Source organism: Callospermophilus lateralis, chromosome 8 (genome assembly GCF_048772815.1).
Source record: "Callospermophilus lateralis isolate mCalLat2 chromosome 8, mCalLat2.hap1, whole genome shotgun sequence".
In the NCBI taxonomy this organism is placed as follows: Eukaryota; Metazoa; Chordata; class Mammalia; order Rodentia; family Sciuridae; genus Callospermophilus; species Callospermophilus lateralis.
Window position 1 is genome coordinate 77,574,880 of NC_135312.1, and position 23,654 is coordinate 77,598,533.

At 29.8% G+C, this 23,654-nt stretch overlaps 1 non-coding gene across 1 annotated transcript; it reads right to left on the reverse strand.

The window, feature by feature from the left end:
• Positions 1-12,552: 12,552 nt before the first annotated feature.
• On the reverse strand, positions 12,553-12,659 carry LOC143642108 (U6 spliceosomal RNA). Its single transcript, XR_013155587.1, has one exon. It is a non-coding gene; the product is annotated as a U6 spliceosomal RNA (small nuclear RNA).
• Between the last annotated feature and the right edge of the window lie 10,995 nt (positions 12,660-23,654).

The window sequence follows — 23,654 nt, forward strand, 5'->3', positions numbered from 1 at the left end:
CTTCTAGACTCTGCAATTGTGAAAGTTATGCATTTATATTGTTTTAAGTTTATGTAATTTATTAGGGCATCTGGAGGAAACAAGTAAAGTACATATTTGGTAATATGGTAATATAAAACAACCAGAATATTATATTATGTTACTTTTTAATATATTAATTGAATACTTAAAACAATACAGCTACTAGAAACTTCTCACTAAAAATGTTTTTATACAAATGCACACACATAATTTTACTAATATTTCCTGGGTTCTGAGACTTTGTATTTCATGATAACTTGATGTGGGTTACCACACAAGAGCAGTTTTAGCTTATGACAGAATATATCATAATTCTTCTTTGTTAAAAGAAGTAATTAATTTACTTTTCACAATGAACTTCAGAATAATATACCACATTATCAATAAAAAGAATATTTAGAGAGCCTTCAAAAGAAATAACAAGAAGTAATTATCCTTTATTTTATCAGTGAATTATCCTTTATTTTATTTTAAAAGTGAATACTTTTAAAACACACTGAAAAATAATTTTCTTCAGTCTTTTCTATGCCAGTTATTATCTCTGAGTGAACCATAAGTATAAGTTCAAATCAAATTTTCTGTAGCATTTCTAGTCCCATTTGGAGGTAAATTGAATTTGTTATTATATCAATTATTTATTTCAGTGTGAATTGTCAATTATTAAGTTCTTACAAATTTAAAATCAAATATTTGATAATAGTGACATGATTAAGACCTATCTGAAATACACAAAAAGTTTCAAATTTTGAGCTAATTATTGAAGTTTTACATAAACACATTTGATTCGAAAGTATGCACATTTAACATGTTTATAACACACATTGTTTATACTACTTGCTGAATGTTTATATAATATAATCATTTATAACAAAATAGTCAAAATAAAATTATAAGCCATAATTTGATGAAATTATAAATATTTTTATTTGAGAAAGCAATTTTTTTAATTCAGCAAAAATCTTTAGATAGTCATTATAGGAGATAATTGAGTATCCATAGAATATATTCTTCATTAATTGCCAACATTCTTCTATCACCAGTTCTCCAATGTTTGCAATAAATTGCCTGAATTTCAGGTTGCCTAACAAAAGCCAAAACAATCACTCATATAAGCTCATATAATCTGATTAGATCTAGAAAATAAGTGAAAATGGCTATTAAGATAGCAAAGAAAATTAATAATAATAATAATTCAATCTTTTAAAAATTGACAATCACTTGTAGGATTAAAGAATGAACACTTCCAAGCAAAATCATCAAACCCATTTTTCAGGTCCCATGTTAGCATGATTGATCAACTGAACCTAGTAAAAAATTTTCTTTAATTTCTTTGAATAGTCAAGTTCATTTCTATTCTTCACTGACATCTTCTTTATGAACTGATATTTAAAGAGCAACTATTATATACTAAGTATTTTTAAATTTTTTCTTCTCTTTATGAAGAGAAGAAAGAGGAATATATATAGAAGAGGAATCGTAAATTATTTGTGCAAAGGAAGAGAAGAGCCAAATAAATGAAAATCAGATAGGATCCTATATCCACCTTCTTATCACTCAACAAAACTGCCTCTAATTCACTTATATAATTTATTCTTTTTTTTTTTTTTTTTTTTTTAAAGAGAGAGAGAGAGTGTGAGAGCTAGAGAGAATTTCAACATTTTATTTTTTAGTTTTCGGCAGACACAACATCCCTGTTTGTATGTGGTGCTGAGGATCCAACCCGGGCCCCACGCATGCCAGGCGAGCGCGCTACTGCTTGAGCCACATCCCCAGCCCTATTCTATTTTTAATACAAGATTTTTCAGATGATGCAAGACAGCAGTGAGAAAAATTAGTTAGTCTGTATTACGCAGAATATGAACAGAGAATTTTGCATTCCAGTTATGAAGTTTAAAAATAAAATGGAAAAAAAGGTATTTTTCCCCAGTTTTTGTACCTGATTTCCTTGTAATTGTGCTTATTACCTATGAAAAAATAAGTAAATGCACTGAAAAGTAAAATTAATATCAATAATAATATCAATATCAAATATAATTTGATGCCATTTGGAAAACAATTTATTTTTATTTTATGTTAATTTATCCATAATTAGAAATGTATCATTTATGTGTATCTGTAAATTATTTATTAATTAAAAGGTAAGATGTATTAGATACTACTTTAACAAAGGTTAACATAAATTGCATTATGATAATTACTGTTTTAATATCCTTTCTATAATTTCTGTTATTTGTAATTAATGGCTATATTCTGATTTTTTTATCATTAATGTTTCTATTTTCCTTCTTCTTTCGTGCCAGGTATTTTTTTGGGGGACACCAAACATAAATTTTACTTTGATGGGTACTAAATAGTTTTACATTGCCACAAATATTCTTGAACATTGGTGACATGAAGTTTTTGAAAACAGATTTATCCTTTGAAGTCTTGTTCTTAAACTTTGTTAGACACTACTGGAGCTCTGTTTAGCTTAGAATTAATTTTTCTCATGCTACTAATTTTTCTCACACTACTGACACATGGTTCTACATAATTACTATAACTGATGCCCCTTAATATTAAGTTTCTGTACTGCACCTATTTTGGGGGGCAGTGGGGCAGTTTCCAGGGATTGAACCCAGGGGGAACTTACCCACTGAGCCACATCCCCAGCAATTTGTGCAATTTGTTTAGAGACAGGGCCTCACAGAGTTGCCAACTGAGGCTGACTTTGAATCACAATCCTCTGCCTTAAACTCCCCGAACAACTAGGATTATAGGCACGTACCACCGTGCCTGGCCAGATATTGTTACTTCTGATATTTGTAAGGGTGACTTTTCTCCCTGGCACCATGTAATATCTTGATTTATATGCATTGATCATTAATCAACAGAGAATTAAAGGAAAGCCCATTTCATATGCTTGCATATCTTTATGTAGTTTTTATTCCTCTAGTGTTCTGTCATGCAATCTCCATTTTTTCTTGGATTCCCAGGACACCTCGCTTTATCCCTTTAACTCAGGGCAAACACTGTACTTCTTTTGTATTTCACCTCCTGGTATCATTGCCTAGAAAGTGGGTCACTTCCTTGCTTTTCCACCCCCATCTTTCATTTCCTGATATTGAATGCCCTCAGTGCTGATGTTTTAGTATTATGTCTCTTGCTTTTTGGCAAAAGTGGAAGATACTTCTATTGTGTTTTCATATACATATTAAACTATGTATAATTTCTACCTAGTATCTAATTGATTTTTATATGCTCATGGGATTGCCATTCATCAAGACAAAACAATTTTGTTTTTTCTCATATTTCCACAAGAAGTGCATACTTTCTTTAAATACCCAAGACCATGTTGTACATTTCTTTGAATAATATCAATCCCTTCATTCACAGTACACTACATATGTAGATGGATTGATGAGTAACTGCAGTTTGTTTGCACTTCCTGCGTGGATTATTTTTAGGTTTTAGATTTGAGTTTTACTTTTTTTAATTTAATTTTTTTAACCAAACTACTAATTTTGGACACATGTTCAAAACTTAAGTAATATTCCTTTTAAGTCAAAAGCATATCTCTCTAAGGTCAGGTCTAGTGTATGAGATTTATGATTTCAACCAACAACAAACATATACATAGCATTGTCAGTTGTGATTCAGTTAGTGGCAGAAAGACACACAACATTTAATATTTTGCCTGTCATCTGACAAGATGATTATGTAAATTATGAGAACCCCATCCTTTAAAAGACATTGACAGGGTGCATAAGTGAATTAAATAAATATGGTATGATTCCTAAATTAGGATTTTATATATTTTTAAGATAATGCAAGCTTTTAATATTATATTCTATATAGAGAACACCAAATGTTCTCCTGGTGATATATGAAAACATCATGAGATTTGATAAATTCATTTTTAATAATAATATTACAATATATAATTTGAATTATTCAATTTGTTTTATATAATTTAAAAGATATTCCTTATGCATATTTAATAATATAATCACAGAAAAAGAATTGTTTTTTTGATTTTTTTATTTCTGTACATAGAATATTCCTTATTTTAAAAATACAAAGCATGTAGGAAAAACAATGCTTTCTAAAATATAAAAAATAATTTAGTCTGTGCTTTTCTATATAAACAGAGATTATATGTATTTGTACGTTTATGTTATATATTATCTCTCTTGTTTTCTATTTTTTGACTGATTTATAACTTTTCAACTTATTCTGTTCTTTTCTGAAGATCCTCTAATAGTTCAGTAAAAACTACAGAACCTGAAAAGTTACATTTTCATTTAGCAGACTGTTAATTTCTACTATATTTTCATCTTTATATAAAAAAATACATGGAAGAGACTTTTGCTGAATTTCAGCATATTCATTTTTATGTGTAGTTTCTGCAAATCTTGACAGATATAATGAAATAACGTGAATTTACAGTAGAAAATGGAAATGTTTGAAAATTGAAAGCAAAAAAATAAATTGAAAGAAAATTTTAAAATGTCAAAATTATTAATTTTATTGCATCACTTCAGAAATTTTGCACATTAATATGAGCTAGTAAACAAAAGTCAATCATGAGTTCATCTTCTGATCCTACATTGTGTCTCCTACTTTTTCTCCCTGGTTAGTGTTCATTGGTATTGGCAAAAGTCCACCTTTTCATGTTGCATGCTCTTTCCCAATCCATTAAGGTGACCACTGAGGGAGAAAAGCATGAAGAAACTGACTAGGGATTAAAGAATAAGGTAGATTACTTTAGGAGAATACTTCAATTCAAAAATATTATGATATAATTAATGTAAAAGGTCATTCTTAGGATACCATACTGAAATTATCCCTACTTTAAAGAATACTGATTTTTCGAGCTGTCCATTACTCTGCCACATATACTCAGTTCTCATTATACCAGATGGAAACAGAACATCAGAAATTGCTGTTAGCAAAAAAATAAATAATAAAAAATAATCAATCAGATATTCAATAGTGGTTCGAAATTACATCATTTGACCCCAGCAATCAAAGAGAGAGAGAGAGAGAGAGAGAGAGAGAGAGAGAGAGAGCGAGAAGGGAGAGAGAGAGGGAGGAATAAAGAAAAGTTATATCAATTTTTCTAGTGGCTTATACTTTCTCTTTAGAAGGACTTTTTAAGTTTTCTGCCCATGAATTCAAAATGTGTGTTATTTCACTTAGATTATTTTGCTTATATAACTCATTTGAACATGTTTTGCTTTCCCTCAAACAAATGATTTCTGATGTAGAACCAAAGCATTAAATGTTCGATCTTGTATTTGGTAATACAATTGCTTCTGCTATTTTCTTTTCCCACAGTTTCAGGCCCACTTTCATTCTTTATTGTCAACCAATGAAATTCCACTAATTATCATTGAGAATGGGAGTGAAAATAGTCTCAAAGAAATGATATCTTACTTTTGCTCTTGTATCAGCCACAGAAGTATAAAAACCATTCACATTTATGTTGCTGGAGCTGATAAAATAGTAGATTGAGAACACTACAAAATAAAAGTCTTATCTCGTCAAATTAGAGGCTTACATAAAAATGTAGAATTCTATTTTGTTATTGCAAAACTCTTCTTGGAAGTATTATTTGAACTAAGAAATCCTTTATTATGCTTATATTTCAGATATTAAAGTATGACATATTGTTGAAGAGCTAATTACTTCTAACTACCCAAATTATATAATTATTAGTTGCTGGATATAATAGACTTTAATTGCCTCCTGAGAAATATTGGGAAAAATAGACACTTGTAGAATACTTGTCAAACAAAAAAGAAAATTTGGTATTTCTTTATTCCTCTTTCACATATGAAAATATGATGCATTATGAATTTAATTAATTATTCATTCAAATAAAGGTTTTCAAAGCTTTGTCTCATTTAAAGAAATTATGCAAAAAATCATATAATTATTGAATCATGATTAGGAAAACTGATTCTTACTGTTTTTATTATGGAAAGAAGAAATTTCATATTTCAATGTGCGAATTTGGATGAAATATTTTTTTCAAAAAATCAATGATTTCATTCTATACATAATCAGTAACTCAAGTTACACTGTACTCAAAGCTGTGATCACATGTGTTATACTCTTACATAATTAATTAACTAAATTGGGACAATACACCTCTTTGTAAAAAATAAATAAATCTTAATATTTTTTTCATAACATTTGAATTTCTGGTTACAATATATAAACTTCTAGAATAACAAACTAATCAATATTTTTACATTGAGTAAATTTGAATATTAGTTTTAAAGAAAATTGTTACATGTTACACAATGTGATAAATTTTTATGAATATAATTTAATTTTATCCCTTAATTACTGTAGTTAATTTGTGAATTATTTCAGAAAAGATATTTAAAATATCAGTGATTAATTAATTTACCCTTCATATTTTACACTCTACCAGATTGAGAGTTCATTGTATCATATATAGTTGCTTTTCTCCCTCTCCTGAATAAAATCATTAGCTACTTTCTAGTATTTCTTCAGTAAGAGTAATTGCCTTTTCTATTTCCTGGATTCCAAGCACTAATTTGAGTAGAATATTTCTGCACAATCACTGGCCAAATAAAGAGTGTGTAGTACAAAAAAGTATCCTAGAGTTAATTTTCTAGAAATCCTGACTTTCCCGTCAATCAATGTCAATTTAAGTTGATCAAATGAACAATAGTAAATCATTTTTTTTTTTTACAAAATACATTTGAAAATTCTGAAAGTTGAAAGTATCTCAGTATTTTTTCTCATGTCCTTCCTTTCGTATTTGCTTCAACTTTCCCATTTTTACTTTCTGATCTTTTCCATATCTATTCTTATCCTGGTTTCCTTTTCTTTATTATTATTTTTTTTTATTCTAAAACTTTTCCATAGCACTGTAGTATTCATTTAACAATTTTCATTAGTTAAATGAAATACACTATAGTATTTATTTAACAATTTTCATTTCACTGCTATTTTCCAAGGCAAGAAAACTCTCTCACAAAATAGTTCCTATGTGGCCAGTGGTCCCTAATACTATAATGGTTGTTCTAGAGTTGGGCCACTGTGGCATTTGAGATGGTGCATGTTTTGGAGCAAATCAAATATTGACTCTAATCAGAGCTGACTTACTTGTAGTTGATTATGAGAAATTTAGCAAGTTCTTCTGAGTTTCATTTTATTCATTTGTAAAATATGCATAAATCCATTCTTCAAATTATTTAGAATGTGAGCTATTAAATATTAAATTAATTGAGATAAAATATATATATTAAATGCTCATAAACCACTTTCCACTTAATTCTGATTTATGCATTTTTTTACCATTTTTTAATTGTTTAAATATCTTCATAATTATCTGTTCAAGTATTCTCTTTGCCTGTTTGTAGAATCCATAGAAATAAAAACTTTAAAACTTAGGGCTGGGGATGCATCTTTGTGGTACAGTGCTAGTCTTATATGTTTGAGGCACTGTATTCGATCACCAGCACCACAAAAGAAAAACAAAGACATCTTTCCTTTCATGATTTTTCATTTATGATTACATTACTGATTTACTAAAGAAGAAGAAAAGGTGTTAAAGAGCAGAGTTATGTCTAAAGGCTAAGGTAGTATTAAAAGTCAGTTCAATGTGAGTAAACAAAGATGTAGGTTTTCCAAATGTCCTTAAAAACTTTATTTTCCATAAATAAATAAAATGTTGGGGTTGGGGCTGGGGCTGGGGCTCAGCGGTAGAGCACTTGCCTGGCATGTGTGAGGTACTGGGTTCAATTCTCAGCACCACATATAAATAAATAAAATAAAGGTCTATCAACAACTAAAAAAAATTTTTAAAAATAAATAAATAAATAAAATGTCTAATACTGTTAGTATTATTTCAGCATTTCAAAAGTACTTTATAGCTTCAAAGACAATGTTGAGCCTACTTTTTTCTAAAGTATGAACTGTAAAGGCATTTGGTTCTCTTATTCATCTATCATCACTGAAAATGGTAATAAAAAGTTTTCTTTCAGTAACATTTAAAATTAATTATCTTCTTGATTACAAATGGGTATTAAAATATTCATAATTTATCATTGACAACTCATTTGTTTATTTTACTATTGTTAACCATTTGTAATTGTTTTTAATATCTTTAACCATTTTTTTTTCTATTTGGTTAATGTCTTTTTATTGATCCATGATCATTTTTTATATATTTATTTATTTATTTCAAGTAATCTTATTCTCATTAGTATTTGATTTTTCACTTTCTCTAATTTTTGATGAAGAGAAAAATCATAATTTAAATATAATTAAACATATTTCTTAAGAACTATTTTATTGTAGTAAAATCTCTCATATAAAGATATGGTGAAAATTTTCTATGAATTCTCTTTGAAATTTTAAATATTTTATTTTATAAAGAAGCCATTTCTCTGTTTATAATTGATCTGTAGTCATTGTGAATAAATATTATGGGACATGTCTGTCTTTTGGAATCTGATTCTTTAAGTTATCAAGTTTCTCAGTCATTTTTTCTTCCATATTATTAGAGTAATTTTGGATTCACTAGATTTGTGTTCAATCTAAGGGTCAATTTGAAGAAATAAATATCATCATCATATGACTTCTTAAACATGAACACAGCATATCTCTCCATTTATTTCATCTTCTTAAATGTCTTAAAAATATTAATAGTTTGATTAATCTCTTTTTTATTATTAGCATTATTTCTTAATAATCTATATTTCGGCTACTATTATAATTGTGTCACTTTAAATTAAACCATTAACTCTTTTACAGGTTTATAAAATGAATATTTTTTGTCTGGAAGAGAGAATTACATTTATCTCTTTCATATGATTAATTTATTTAATTTGAGAAAATCATTTTAAAAATTCCATTTCTTTGTTTATATAGTTCTATTGCTGATTGCTTAACTCAAGTTGTCAAAATATCAAGACTTATAATTTAGGAGTCTACTTCTGAAGAATTATAGTACACTGTCAAGAAGACATTTAGTTCAGTAAACAGAAAAAAAATGCTGACTTAAATTTCTTTAAGAAATGTTTCTGAATAGATTATTCATGAGAAATTGAGATAGTATAGGGAAGTGGACAAAGACTGCTTTTTAAATTCGGATTTATTCATTCTAATACTAAAGACAAGTTTTTAAAAATCCATGCCATTATTACAGAAAAACATGTTATTTTGCAGTGAAGCAACTTCATTTTTTCACTGGAGAAATGACATCCTTTCTTTACCGACATTTCTCCAAATAAAATCTTCAATTCCTTCTCCAGTTTTATGCCACTCATATGAAAACATCAGAGGTTCTTTCAATGAAGAGTTCTAATTGAAGATGTGTTTTCTTACATCTAATATCACCACTTCCCACTTTTGTGATTTGTTTAACACATTGTACATTCATTTAACACATTTAGAACATTTGAGAAAAATTCATATAAAAGCAACATTTGCCAGTGACTTTATTTTGCAATTTCATATTAATGCTATACATCACGAGAAATTCTAGTGCTATTTTGAATTGTAGAATCTTGATTTAATATCAGTGTTTCTAGTGAATATAATGATGGCAGCTACTAATAGAATCATCTAAATCTTAGATCTAATGTTGTAGTAGGAGAATATTCTATATTTCTGCTTGTATTATGATTATTTTATAGTGCAACAAATCAATATTTAGTCTTAGTAATTCTTCATGAAGAATTAAAATGATCTTTACCGGTCACAAGTGTGAAAATGTTCTTTAATCTGACAATTTTTGAAAGTCACTGTGTGCCATATTTAGCCACAAATGAAGTAGGACATATCAGATGTCAAGCCATCTACCTGTTATGTGATTGCCAGAAATAGTTCATGTGTTCTATTCCCTCAAAATAAAAAATAAATTCTTGAGAAGATTGTTCCAACCATGGAACAGGGATAACAAAGTGCAGCTTGGTCAATGACGATAAGACCTATTTAAGAGTGATAAGTATTATGTGTCAGAAACTGTGTTGTGAATTATAGAAGAAATATTTCACTTAAAGTCTTACTGACCTTAAGTGATAGATATTATTCTTATTTATTTTAAGAATGAAAAGACTGACAGAATTCCCAAATGAGTAAAGATAAATAAGATACTAATTACAATATAGCCTGCTACATTTCTGTCCTGTGGTCTCAGGTATCATGTTTGTTTCTTCTCTTTTTCATCCTGCACATGCTCACTACCTACGAGTCTCTTTATATGGTATTTCGGATTGTATTTTAATTGTCCTTTGAAAAGATTATGTCTTGGAAGAATGATCCCAGTGCATCAAGAATCTGAGGTCAGCTTTTAGGCAATGATGGGGGCTGTCACCCCATCAGTGGATTAATTCACTTTATGAATAAAAAATTTGCATGGCCTATGAGGTGTTAAGTGTAAGCAGGTCTGGTATGGCTGAAGAAGCAGGTCACTGGGATTGGGTCTTTGAGTACCATATCTTGTCCCTGGCTTCCTGCTCTCTTGGCTTTTTGGTTCCCATAAGCTAGGCAGCTTTCCTCTGCCATATCCTTCATGATGGTCTTCCTCATCTCAGTTAAGAACAATGGAGTTTACTGTTCATGGACTAAAATCACTGAAGCTGAGTCTAAAATAAACTTTTTCTTCCTCTAATTCATTCTTATCAGGTGTTTGGTAACAGAAAGAAAAGCTAACACACATGGGTCAAATAATTGAATGCAGAACAAGATGAAATGTGCCAGCTATTTCAGGATTTCCAATAAGCTGGATCATTGTAGTATGGTTTAAGATGATTTACCACTTAGAATTCAAAAGGGCTACAGAGTAAATAAAGTAAAACAGACATAACTGGAAATAAAATTATATAAATTCACAATTTTAATCAGTGTTATCAACCAAAACTGGTAATTGTCTCTTGGAGAACACTTCATTCAATAAAAAATATATGCCTCATTTTCATGTGTTTGTAGCTTATTTTCCCCAATAAGATATATGTTGGGTTTTCAAACAAATCTCAGTAAACTAAAAGACTTTTCATTATTAAAAGAATGTTTTGTGATCTCAATGGAATTAAGTCAGAAGTTGAAAGAGAATGAAACAAAGTACCTTTAAAAATTGGGAGGTAAATGAAGAAATAAAAAAATTATAAAGAATTATGAAATAAATGAAAATGACAACAACATATTGAAACTTGTGAATGCTACTAAATCACTTTGTGGGAATTTATAACATTAAAGGCCTACATTTCAAAAAAATACAGTCTCAAATAAATTATTTCAGTGTCTACCTTTAGAAATTAGAAAAAAAGAGAAAAGAATTACTTAGGGAAAAATTGTCAGAAATGTAAGAATTACCACACTGAATACTTAAGAACTTTGCTGAAAAAATTACTGAAATTTTAGATAACTGAATAGATGCTAATTCTCATCATGTATGGGTTCAAAATTATCATAATCAAATCCCACAGTTTTATTTTTTTTTGTGAAAATGATAGACCTTTTCTAAGATTATAAGGGAATGCAGAGATTTGAAAAACCAATAATAACTTTGAAAGTTAGAAGTTCAACCTTATTAAACACCAAGGAACAAATAAAATTTCAAAAATAATGTCACCTGTTTTCAGCCTTATTATAAAACTATATTAAACAATACGATACCATTATAAAAATAGATACATGAAACAGAGCTAAAAATGGAAATAGACGCAGATTTTAGTAACTGATATTTTTAAAAAGGCTCAAATGGAATTCAGTGCATAGAGGGTACTATTTTGAAAAAAGCTCTTTAATTTTTGCATATTCACATAAAAATAAATTGTCCCAATATCTCATATCATATACAAAAGTAAGCTGAAAATTGATCAAAATGAGCTATAAGCTTTAATGTGAAACTCCAAAACTTTGTATCTACAAGAAGAAAACAGAAGAATACTGCATTATTTTTCAGATATGTCAATAAAAACTATGTGAAAGAAAAAATGATAAAATGGACTTTATCAAAAATAAAAAAGAAACTTCTCTTTGAACATCACTATAAGAAATAGTAAAGTCACAGGAAAGAAAAAAATATTTGCACATGCCTTTCATTAAAAGTTTGTATATGGAATATGTAAAAAACTAAGAAACTACTTAAATTAAAATTATTATAAATCAGGTAATCTTTAAAAATGGGCAAGAGTTGAGTAGATAGTTTCCCAAAGAAGATGAATTACATATGAGTAGAAGTTCAACCTTATTAAACACCAAGGAACAATGCTGTTTATTACAAACACAAGTTAACCTTATTTGCCATGTATGGCAAACAATGTGAATTAATGCACAATTGTAGTATTTATATACTATTGAAATCTATACATAAATTTCTTTTTTTTTATTTTATTTTTTTATTGGTTGTTCAAAACCCTACAAAGCTCTTGACATATCATATTTCATACATTAGCATACATTAGCTTCAAGTGAGTTATGAACTCCCTTTTTTACCCCAAGTACAGATTGCAGAATCACATGGGTTACACATCCACATTTTTACATAATACCATAATAGTAAAAAATATGGAATGCTTCACGAATTTGCGTGTCATCCTTGCGCAGGGGCCATGCTAATCTTCTCTGTATCATTCCAATTTTAGTATATGTGCTGCCGAAGCAAGCACTATACATAAATTTCTATTGATTAAATGAACTATTGGTTTATGAAAAACATAATGAATCTTAAAATAATTAGGCTGGGTAAAAAAGTGAAACAAAAAAGTGATATATACTCTATGAATATTTTATGTAAGTTTCTTTAATCACACAAATTAATACACAGTGACAGAGTATATCAATAGTTTCCTGGAAATGGAGTGGAGAGTCAGTTCCAAGGCATTGCAAAGGACAAAAGGAACATGTTGGAGATAAATGAATATGCTTATTACCATGATAATGATAATAGTTAAGCAAAGTGTGGTATGTGGTTTTCTTTTTATTCTACATGTCCAGAAACATGAACATAATGAGGCTCATCCTTCATTCAAGCCAACCTTCCATTAAAAAAAAAGACTATTATTGGATCCACACTCAATTTCTGGTCAAGTCTTCTCACAGAATTAAATGTTTCATGATATGTTACTAATACTGAAAGAACTTTCATAGTAATGCTAAAAAAGACAAACTACAAAATTTCAATAGGACATAAATAATATAACTGGTTTTGAATGCAATATCCATATAGCAGCTAATTATTAGTATGAAGAAACTCAATCTTTAGAAAGTGCCATCAAAACAAAACAAACAACAACAACAAATAAATATATATATGTATATATACACATATATATATACACACACATATATATGAGGTATACTATATATACATATGTATATATATGTGTGTGTGTATATATATTTGTTGTAGTTTGTTTATTAAATGAATATAAATTAATCTATTATATGTATGTATATATAAATATAAATTATATATATATAATTTATATTTATATATACACATACACACACAAAAGTGACTCATCCCATTTCTTTTTGGTCAGATTTTTTTTTCTATAACAGTAACTCTCAGTATGCCCTGAAATGTAAACATGGTTGCCCTATTCTCCAGTAGCCTGAAGAGATAAAAGTTACTGGAAACCTGCATATTCTGTCCAAAGAGTGGCTAAAAGCATTTTAGTGTGATGTCACATAATTTTCACAGTAACCTTTATTTAACTAAGGCCACTGAAAGCTGTCATCTGATCCCAAGATGCCAACATATCTTCACAGCTGGCTTTCTTCTCATTGCAAAAATCAGATTTCTCTAGATATATGTGACAATAGTATCAATAGTACTTTTTTCACTTAACTTTCATTTGCTTTGTCAAGAGAAAAACTGCATTTTTCCCCCTTATACATGATAAATAAGATTTTTCAACTGTAAAAAATAAGATTGGCTCTACAGAATTTATTGTTGTCTCATTATTACTAATGTCAGGGAAAATAAGCATCAAATTACAAGTACTAAACAATTTAGTGGAATATAATATTATGCCAGGATAGTATTTCTTTATATAAAACAAAGGGAAAGAGACTCTAATTGCTAAAACTTATGTGGATAACCTTATTTCTCAAAACAATTGTTACAGCTGCATTCTGAATTGGTAAAAAAAAATAGATTAATTTATACTCATTTAATAATGCTTTGTGAGAGTAGTTGTTCAGCAAACACAAAATTGTTTATTTTTGTACTCTATTAGTGCTATCCTGGAACTCTTCAATATTATCAATAAATGTAAAATTATATATAAGGTATACTATGATTTGTATCTTAAATGCCCCCCAAAACCCTATAAAAATCTTGGTCTCCATCTTTTGGTATTATTGGGAGGTAGTAGAAACTTGAGAATGTTGGGTATATCAGAAGAAAATTTGGTCATCAGGGACATTCCATTGGAAGGGATATTAAGGTTTGATTGAAAGAAGTGGTTCTTTTCCTTTCTTTTTGCTTCTTAGAGGTAAATAAATTTCTAGATAGCCTAGAAATTTCTTCTGCCAGATTAATGTTAAAATTCTAGAAAGTCTCAGTGAATGGACAAAATTTTATTTACCACTTTGCTGCCAAGAAGTAAATAAATTTCCTTCACCAGGTGTTTTAGCTACTACAATGTGCTGTACAATCCCAAAGCAGCACAGACAAGTGACTATGGAGTGAAACTTTTAAAATTATGAGCCAAAATAAACATTTTTATTTTAAATTGTTAATCTCAATCTTTGGTCACAGAGAAGGAAAGTTGACTAACACAGGAAATTGTTACTGTGAACACATGACATGTGGTCCAGAAGCCTTTGGAATTGTTCTGTGGGAAGAGATTTGAAAAGTCTGGAAGAGTGTGCTAGAGAAGGACTAGACTGCTATAAGTGAAGGTTAATGGTAATTCTGGTGAGGGCTCATCATACCAGAGGGTAACAGATATGCAGAGACTAAAGTCTATGCTAATAAGGCTTCAGATAGATATGAGGAGTCTCTTGGAAACTGGAACATAGTCCACACATATTACATTCTGGCAAAGAACTTGTCTATGTTTTATCGATGCCTGAGACTTTCTAGAGGCTCAGTTTAAACATGATGGACGAATTAATCTGGCAGAAGAAATTTCTAGGTTACACAGAATTCAGGCAGTGGCATGAGTATTGCTGACTGTGTTAGCCAGATTTAAATTCAGTATCAAGAGCAAAAAACAGAGATTTGAAAAACTTGTAATTGGCAAGAAAAGGAGCGTATTTACAGTTGCAGCCAAGGAGGGCATGGTTGCTAAAGACATTAGCTTCATTAAAAAAAAAAAAAAAAGCTGATTTACTTCCTTGGTACTGGGACACTAGGTAAGGTGCTTGAAGGCATCTGAGAAATCAACAATATCTCATCCATTATGGAGATGTCAATGTAAAGACAAATTGCGTGTGGCCCCTGCAGACCTTGCTCACGCAGGCAGGCAACTTGGGGAATAATTTCCATGGGGTCTCTTTTTTTATGTTTGGTCAACAAAGCACTCAGGACACTGCAGCCATGGTTCAGATGGGCCCTAGGTACAGCTCAGATCAGCAGCAGACCTTGGGGTCAGCTACATGAAGCCGATTTTCAGGCATAGAAAATAATAGAGTGATAGGGTTATGGAAGCTTCCACTGAGATCTCAAATGAAGGCCAGGGAGGCCAGGAAGTGTGTGGCTGGTTTGGCGTCCTTACAAACAGCCCTTGAATATAACAGAGACTTAGAGGAGATGCTTTTCCTAAAAGTTGTGACTCTCAAGCCTGAAGAGGCCCTATGGGAACTAAAAGAAATATAAACTTGGTCTCTCTGTCTTTATTTTTTCTCTGTCTCCTCTATTACCTTAATCTTTGAGTTAAGTTCACTGTAAGTTCTGCATGTAGGTATATTATTTATTTAAGGAGTATTCATCTAAAATCTAACAATACAAGATTGGTTAGCACTAAATTTACCTAACCTATTTCACTCCCTTTGAAGACTGAGGCAAATTTTGAATAAAGCCCATTTCTTGGTTTTCACCATGGCCTTTTATGCTTGCATTTGGGGGGCGGGGGCAGGACCTCATTAGTTGAGATCCTTGAAGTCAGGCCTCTGTCCTAGGACTCTGTTAACATCTAGATGATGCATGATGCTGTGAGAGTGAAGCTAGTGCTTAAACAGAAATCCCAGGAAGTTAGAGATAACAGAAACATGGGATGCCTGCTGAGGGATGCCAAAGACAGTGAGCAGAGTTAGTCCAAGTGTGACATGTGGGGTGCAGTAAGCTAGGCCATAGAGACAAAGCTGCCCAAATGCTTTTGAGGCCACATTCTCCCATCATGTTCCTCAAATGGAGCTACAGGATTTTATGCTTTCCCTAATGGGTTTCAGTCTTGATTTATGGACATGAGACTTTGGGGAACAACAGAAAAATGCTATGGTTCGGAAAGTAAATGTCTACAAAAGGCCCACATGATAAAAGCCTTGTCACCAGATAGGAGCATTAAGAGTTAGTGGTATCTTCAGAAGATGGAGCCTTTTGGAATAAAGCTAACTTCAACTGCCATTGAGGCAATCTTTTGGAAGGGATATTGGGATCCCAGTGCCTTCCGTTCTCTCTCTTAGCTTCCTGGATATTATGAGGTTCGAAATTTCCTTTACCACATATTCCCATGTAATATTCTGCCTTACCATAGGCTCAAAGTAAAAGGGTCAAGTGACCATAGACTGAAATCTTTAAATCCTTGAGACAAAATAAACCTTTCTTTTAAGTTGTTGTTATTTTTTGCATAATAACAGAAACTAAGAAAAGAGAAAGAATGAAATTAAAAACCTACCATTTTTCCTACTATTGAAAATATCTTTCCAAAATTCTGCTGAACTTTCATATATATATATTCATTATTTTTGTTATACTTTATTTGGAAATATTAAAAACTGTAATAAATTTAAAATAGAAAATGTTTATAAGCATACATTTGGATAGTTGTAAACAAATCAATTCACAATATAAAGGACCGACATACCAGGAATTAAGGTGTCTACGCATTTATTTTAATTTATTTTTTATTTTTGTCAAGTAATAGATGGATTCTTAAAATGTTTACAGAAATCCCTTGACAGGTATCCTAGGAAATTTCTCTATTGTAATAGAGAGTAAATGTGTAACATTAGACCATGAAAATGCAAAAATATATCTGTCATACATCTGTGTTATAAAAATCAGTTTCCTCCTGCTTAAGCTACCTCTCGTGGATACATGATAGATCCTCATATCTAATACATCTCTGTCTCCAATCTCCCCTCTCAATGAAAAATTTATTAACTAACTTCCTCTTAAATGACTCTAATAGGATGATCAATAGCTATATTAATTTCTTATTTCTGTCATAACAAATTACCACAATATTACTTTTTACTTCATTACTTACCATGTCAAAAGTCAATACAACTTTTTAAGTAATTATATATATGTATATTACTTAATTTTGTATTTTTATATTTTTTATACAAATTTATTAAAATATTATATATAAATATATATATATATGTACACACATACATACACACACCTTATATGTATATATATGTATATATCTATATATAGGTACATATAGATATATACATATATAGATTGATAGATAACCAAAATTATATATGGTGTGTGTGTGTGTATGTAGATGGGCTCCAGATTAGAATGCTCATGGTCTGAAAGTCATTAAGTATAATTTTGAGGCAGGCTTGATACAGACAATGATTCTTCTTTTCCTGAGATACTTTTTAGCTTATTAAAACTTTTCAGTCACCTTTTCTTTCTTTCTTTCTTTTTTTTTTTTTTATAAAAAAGCTCCATTATTAGTACAATGTTTCCTTGTAAAGGAGCTACTTTTAAATTAACAGAAAAATATTCTATTGAAATTATCTGTTCTATATTTCCATTTTTTGTATTTTTTAAAAAGTTAAACAGTTTGTAACACATTCCTATTTGTGAAATGTGAAATTTGTATTAAGTCTTGTCCAAACTTTTGAATAGCCTGATATGATGTCCTACAGTACTTTATAAACTTTGTGACATTTATTAGATTATGAATAGTTTATTGAAAAGATTTCACAGTACTCATTCTATGATCATAATTATTTACTTTTAAATTCCTTTTAAAGTTAAAGAAACCACATCTCCAATGGTATCCATATGAAGTTTTACCTAGCTATTTATTTTTATTCTTTGTATTTTTGTTTAATATATTTTCCTTTATTATAAAATCTTATATATTTTATGATAATGGTTAAATAAAAAACATAAACTGAAATAGTCATGTAATATCTAAACATCATTCAATTGCATAGAAATGTTTCATACTTAAATTTACACTAATATCTTAAAATTCTCTTCAATATTTTCTGTGAATATAGTAACAGAAGTTGCTGGCAAAGAAATGTAATTCAGTTTCTTTATATGTTGATTTCTGTACTAAGCCAATGTATCATTTAGATGAGCAAGCATTTTCATAATTGCAGGTGTTTGTATTTCTTCCTTTTTAATAAATATAAAATTTAAAAGGATATTCACACTCTTAATTATCACATTTAGTAGAATTTTCCAAAGTACTTATTGAGCATGATATGATTAAAAGTGAAAAAGAAATTGTGGATGTTTATCTCTTTATTTTCCAAGTTCTGAGGACTCCATTTAAAATGTACTAATCGCACTAGTTGTTCAACACTTCAGAAACTATTATTAGAAATTATAATCCTTGGTATAGTATCCCATCTTTGGATAGGCTCACTTCTTTTTTGTAGAGCCATTTTCCCATAAGAATACCTAAATCAAATCAGACAGAATATAATTCACAAAGAACATGGGGTGAGGCTTCTTTGGTTTATAGACTTTATAAGGGCTCCTTGGTGTGGCTTCCTGAAATTCATAGCTTTGGGAACTTGTTGCTCTATTCAAGCCTTCAGAAAACAATAAACTTGGTAATAAACAATAAACCACGTACATTAGTACATGGTTACTGTATGTGATTACATAAGGATAATATGATTTTGCTCAAATTTCTCTCTCAGTGGTTTAAGGAACTAAGCTATCATGTATATTGCAACAAGGAACAGAATGTTACCAAAAATGTGGGAGAAGAAAATTAGGTTCTCTAATATCAGAAATTCAAGAAATTCAGTCCACACAAATATTGTTTAACAGTGTAAATTCTTATTCATCTAGAAACTTAGAAGATATCCTATCACAGTAACCTGCTCAATGTCATAGAATGCTGGTATATCTACTACATACCTCATTATTTGCCTAGTAGAGTAACAATACAATGCTGAAATGCAGTCTTTTGAAGTATGAAGTACTGTATATTAATTTAACCTGCAAAGGAAACAATGAAGTTTGGGGATTGAACTTTTAATGATTTTCAGCCTATTGATGAATTCAGAAAAATACTCCAAATGTTTGTCTTTAAAGAATAGGAAGTTGTTCTCCCTCTCTCTCTCTCTCTCTCTCTCTCTCTCTATATATATATATATATATATATATATATATATATATATATAAAATTTCAGTCCACATGAATATTGTTTAAAAGTTTAAATTATTAACATAATATCAAATCACATTAATTAAAAAACATAGATTATGTTCCCAATTGTTATATATTAATGACATTTTAATCAATGTCCTATATGTTTTTTTTTTTAACCACTAATACACAGATAATACAATTTTCAAATGGAACCATCATTTGACCCATTTATCCCAGTCCTTAGTATGTACCCAATAGGCTTAAAGTACTACAGTAATGTTGCCATATCAATGTTTATAGATGCTCAATTCAAATAGCTAAACTGTGGAACCAGCCGAGTTGCCCTTCAACAGATGAGTGGATAACGAAAATGTGGTATAGATACACAAAAGAACATTAATCAGCCACAAAGTGAAATAAAATTTTGTCATTTTCTGGTAAATGGATGGAACTGGAAAACATCATGCTGAGTGAAATAAGCCAATCCCAACTAATCCCCAAAAAACATAGGACAAATATTCTCTTTGATATGTGAATGCTAACTCAAAATAAGGGGTTAGGTAAGGAAAAACAGAAGTACTTTGGATTAGACAAAGGGGAATGAAAGGAATGGAAGGGGATGGGGAGTAAGAAAGTTAGTAGAATGAATAGGACATTACATTCCTATGTTCATAAAGGAATACACGACCAATGTAATTTCACCCCATATATAACCAGAAGAATGGGAAGCTGATATATATATATATATATATATATATATATATATAATTTATATAGATATAAATAAAATTTATTTATATCTATATAATTATATATATAAAATTAAAAACCCTTGTTATTTAATTGCAATCATATCCTAAAAGTGTTTAGTTTTCATGATATCAATTCATGATACCATGACTTAGATTGTGATAGAAATGATGTCTCAATTTCAGTGACTAAATAAAGAATATAATATATATATATATATATATATATATATATATATATATATATATATATCTCATCCAGAGTGTACCATGTATTCAGGCAATAATTGAAGGCAATCCTCATCCATGTATAAAGTTACTGTTTCAAGCTGCTTCAACCTGATAATGACTTCTTATCACAGTATGTTTTCTACAATTATCAAAGCAGAGATTGTATGGGTTGGACTTGAACACTGGACTTAAATATATACATCTGCAAGGGCACAAATCTTATTAAACAGACAACTTCAGACATAACCTCAAGAAGGTATGATATTCTAATATTTTGTATGCCTGGAAAGAGGAGATCTGAAAATATTAGTGAATTTTACTAATGTCTACCATACATGACAAACAAAACATAAACACACAAAAGTTACATTTTGAGAGGATCAGAAGGAAGACAGCAGAGGAGATCATATTTTGTGATGTGGACAAAGGCATGCTAATTTTATCATGGATAATGTTGATAAAATTATTTGATTAAAATAAGATGTATTCAAAATACATAATGATCAGAGAAGTTAAAATTTATATAAAAGCAAATACTTAATAAATAGATAAAGTGATGTTGGATCCAATACCATGAGATTTAGTGTGGCATTGATGATTAATTGTGATTAAATTATCTTTTGACTTACCCACAACCATAATGACAACCGAACCAAAAGGAAAGGTACACAACATAGTAATACTGAGTGAATTTAACACATCTCTCACTACAAGATAGATCTTCCAAACAAAAACTAAACAAAAAGAACTATAGAACTAAACAGTACAATAAAAAAATTAGGCTTAACGGACATCTATAGAGTATCTCATCCATAAACAAACAAACAACTTTCTTCTCAGCAGCATACAGATCCTACTCTAAAATAGACCATGTCTTTTGCCAAAAAACCTCAGAAAATACAAAAAATAGAGATAATAACCTGCATTGTATCAGATCATAATGGAGTAAAATTAGAAATCAATAATAGAATAAAAAAAATTGAAGCTACTCCAACACCTGGACACTAAATAATATGCTATAAATGATGAATTGATATCAGAAGAAATCAGGGATGAAATAAAAAAGTACCTAGAGGTAAATGAGAAAATTGATACAACATATCAAAATGTCTGGGACATTCTGAAGGCAGTACTAACAGGAAAGTTTACTACATTGAGGTCATTCATTAAAAGAATAGAAAGTCAATGAATAATTGACCTAACATTACATCTCAAAGTCTAGAAAAAGATGAAAAAAATCAACCAAAAGTTTTAGAAGACAGGAACTAATTAAAATGTGAACTGAAATCAATGAAATTGAAACAAACAAAACAATTCAAAAAATTGACGAAATGAAAATTTGGTTCTTTAAAAACATAAATAAAATTGATAAATCCTTAGCCATGATAACAAAGAGAAAGAGAGAGAAAACTCAAATTACTAAATGCATGATGAAAAAGGAAATATCATAATGGATACCATTGATATATAAGATATTTAGAAACTATTTTGAAAATTTATACTCCAATGAAATAGAAAATATCAAAGACCTTGACAAATTTCTAGAGACATCTGATGTACTCAAACTGAATAAAAAGGACATACACAATTTAAAAAGATCAATTTCAAGCAATGAAATAGAAGATGCCATCAAAAGCCTACAAACCAGGAAAAGCCCAGGAACAGATGGATTCTCAGCTGAATTCTATAAGGCCTTCTAACCAAATTCCATATGACCTTCAAAGAAGAATTAACATTGATAATCCTCAAATTATTCCATGAAATAGAAAAGGTGTGAACCCTTCCAAACTCATTCTATGAAGTTGGTATAACTCTTGATACAAAATAAGACGGAAGCAGATCATGTAAAGAAAATTTCGGACCAATATCCCTGATGAACACAGATGCAAAAATTCTCAATAAAATTTTGGGAAATCTCATACAAAAAACATATTAAAAAAGATAGTGCACCATGATCAAGTGGAATTCATCCCAGGGATGCAAGTTTGAGTAAACATATGAAAATGAATAAATGTAATTCATTACATCTATAGTCTTAAAGACAAGAATCATGCATCTCAGTAGATGCAAAAAAATGATGAAATACAGCACATGTTCAAAACAGTAGAAAAACTAGAGATAGTAGAGAGATGCCTGAAAATCATTAAAGCTATCTATGATAAGCCTAAGACCAACATAATTTTAAGTGGAGAAAAATTGAAAGCATTCCCTCCAAAAACTGGAACAAAACAAGGATGCTCTCTTTTACCATTTCTATTCAACATAGTCTGGAAACTCTAGCAGAGCAATTGATAGAAGAAAGAAATTAAAGTGATACAAATATTTGCTAATGACATGGTTCCATATTTAGAAGACTCAAAAAATTCCACCAGAAAACATCAAAACTAATAAATGAATTCAGCAAAGTAGCAGGATATAAGATCAACATCCATAAATCAAACACTTTACTATATATCAGTGATGAATCCACTGCAAAAGAAATTAGGAATACTATCCCATTCACAATAGTCTCAAAAAAAAAAAAAACAAACTTGGGAGTCAAACTAACAAAAGAGGTGAAAGACGTATTCAATGAAACTACAAACACTAAAGAAAGAAATTGAAGAAGACCATAGAAAATGGAAAAAAATCTCCTATGCTCTTGGATAAGCAGAATTAATGTTGTCACAGTGGGCATTCTACCAAAACTGTAATGCAGATTTAATGCAATTCCAATTTAAATCCCAATGACATTCTTCAGAGAACTACAAAAAGCAATCATGAAATTCATTTCGAAAAATAAGACACAGAATAGCCAAATAAATCCTAGGCAAGAAGAGTAGAGCAGGAGGTGTCACAATACCGGACCCTATACTATACTACAGAGAAATAGTAACAAAAACAGCATGATATTGGCACCAAAATAGACATGGAGACAAGTGGTATAGAATAGACGACACAGAGAAAAACCCACATAATTACAATTATCTCCTCATAATAGACAAAGGCACAAAAAACATTTGTTGCAGAAAAAAATAGTCTCTTCAACAAATGGTGCTGGGAAAACTGGAAATAAACAGACTTAACAAAATAAAATTAAACCCCTATTTCTCACCCTGAATGAAATTCAACTCAAAGTGGATTAAATACTTAAGCACTAGAACAGAGA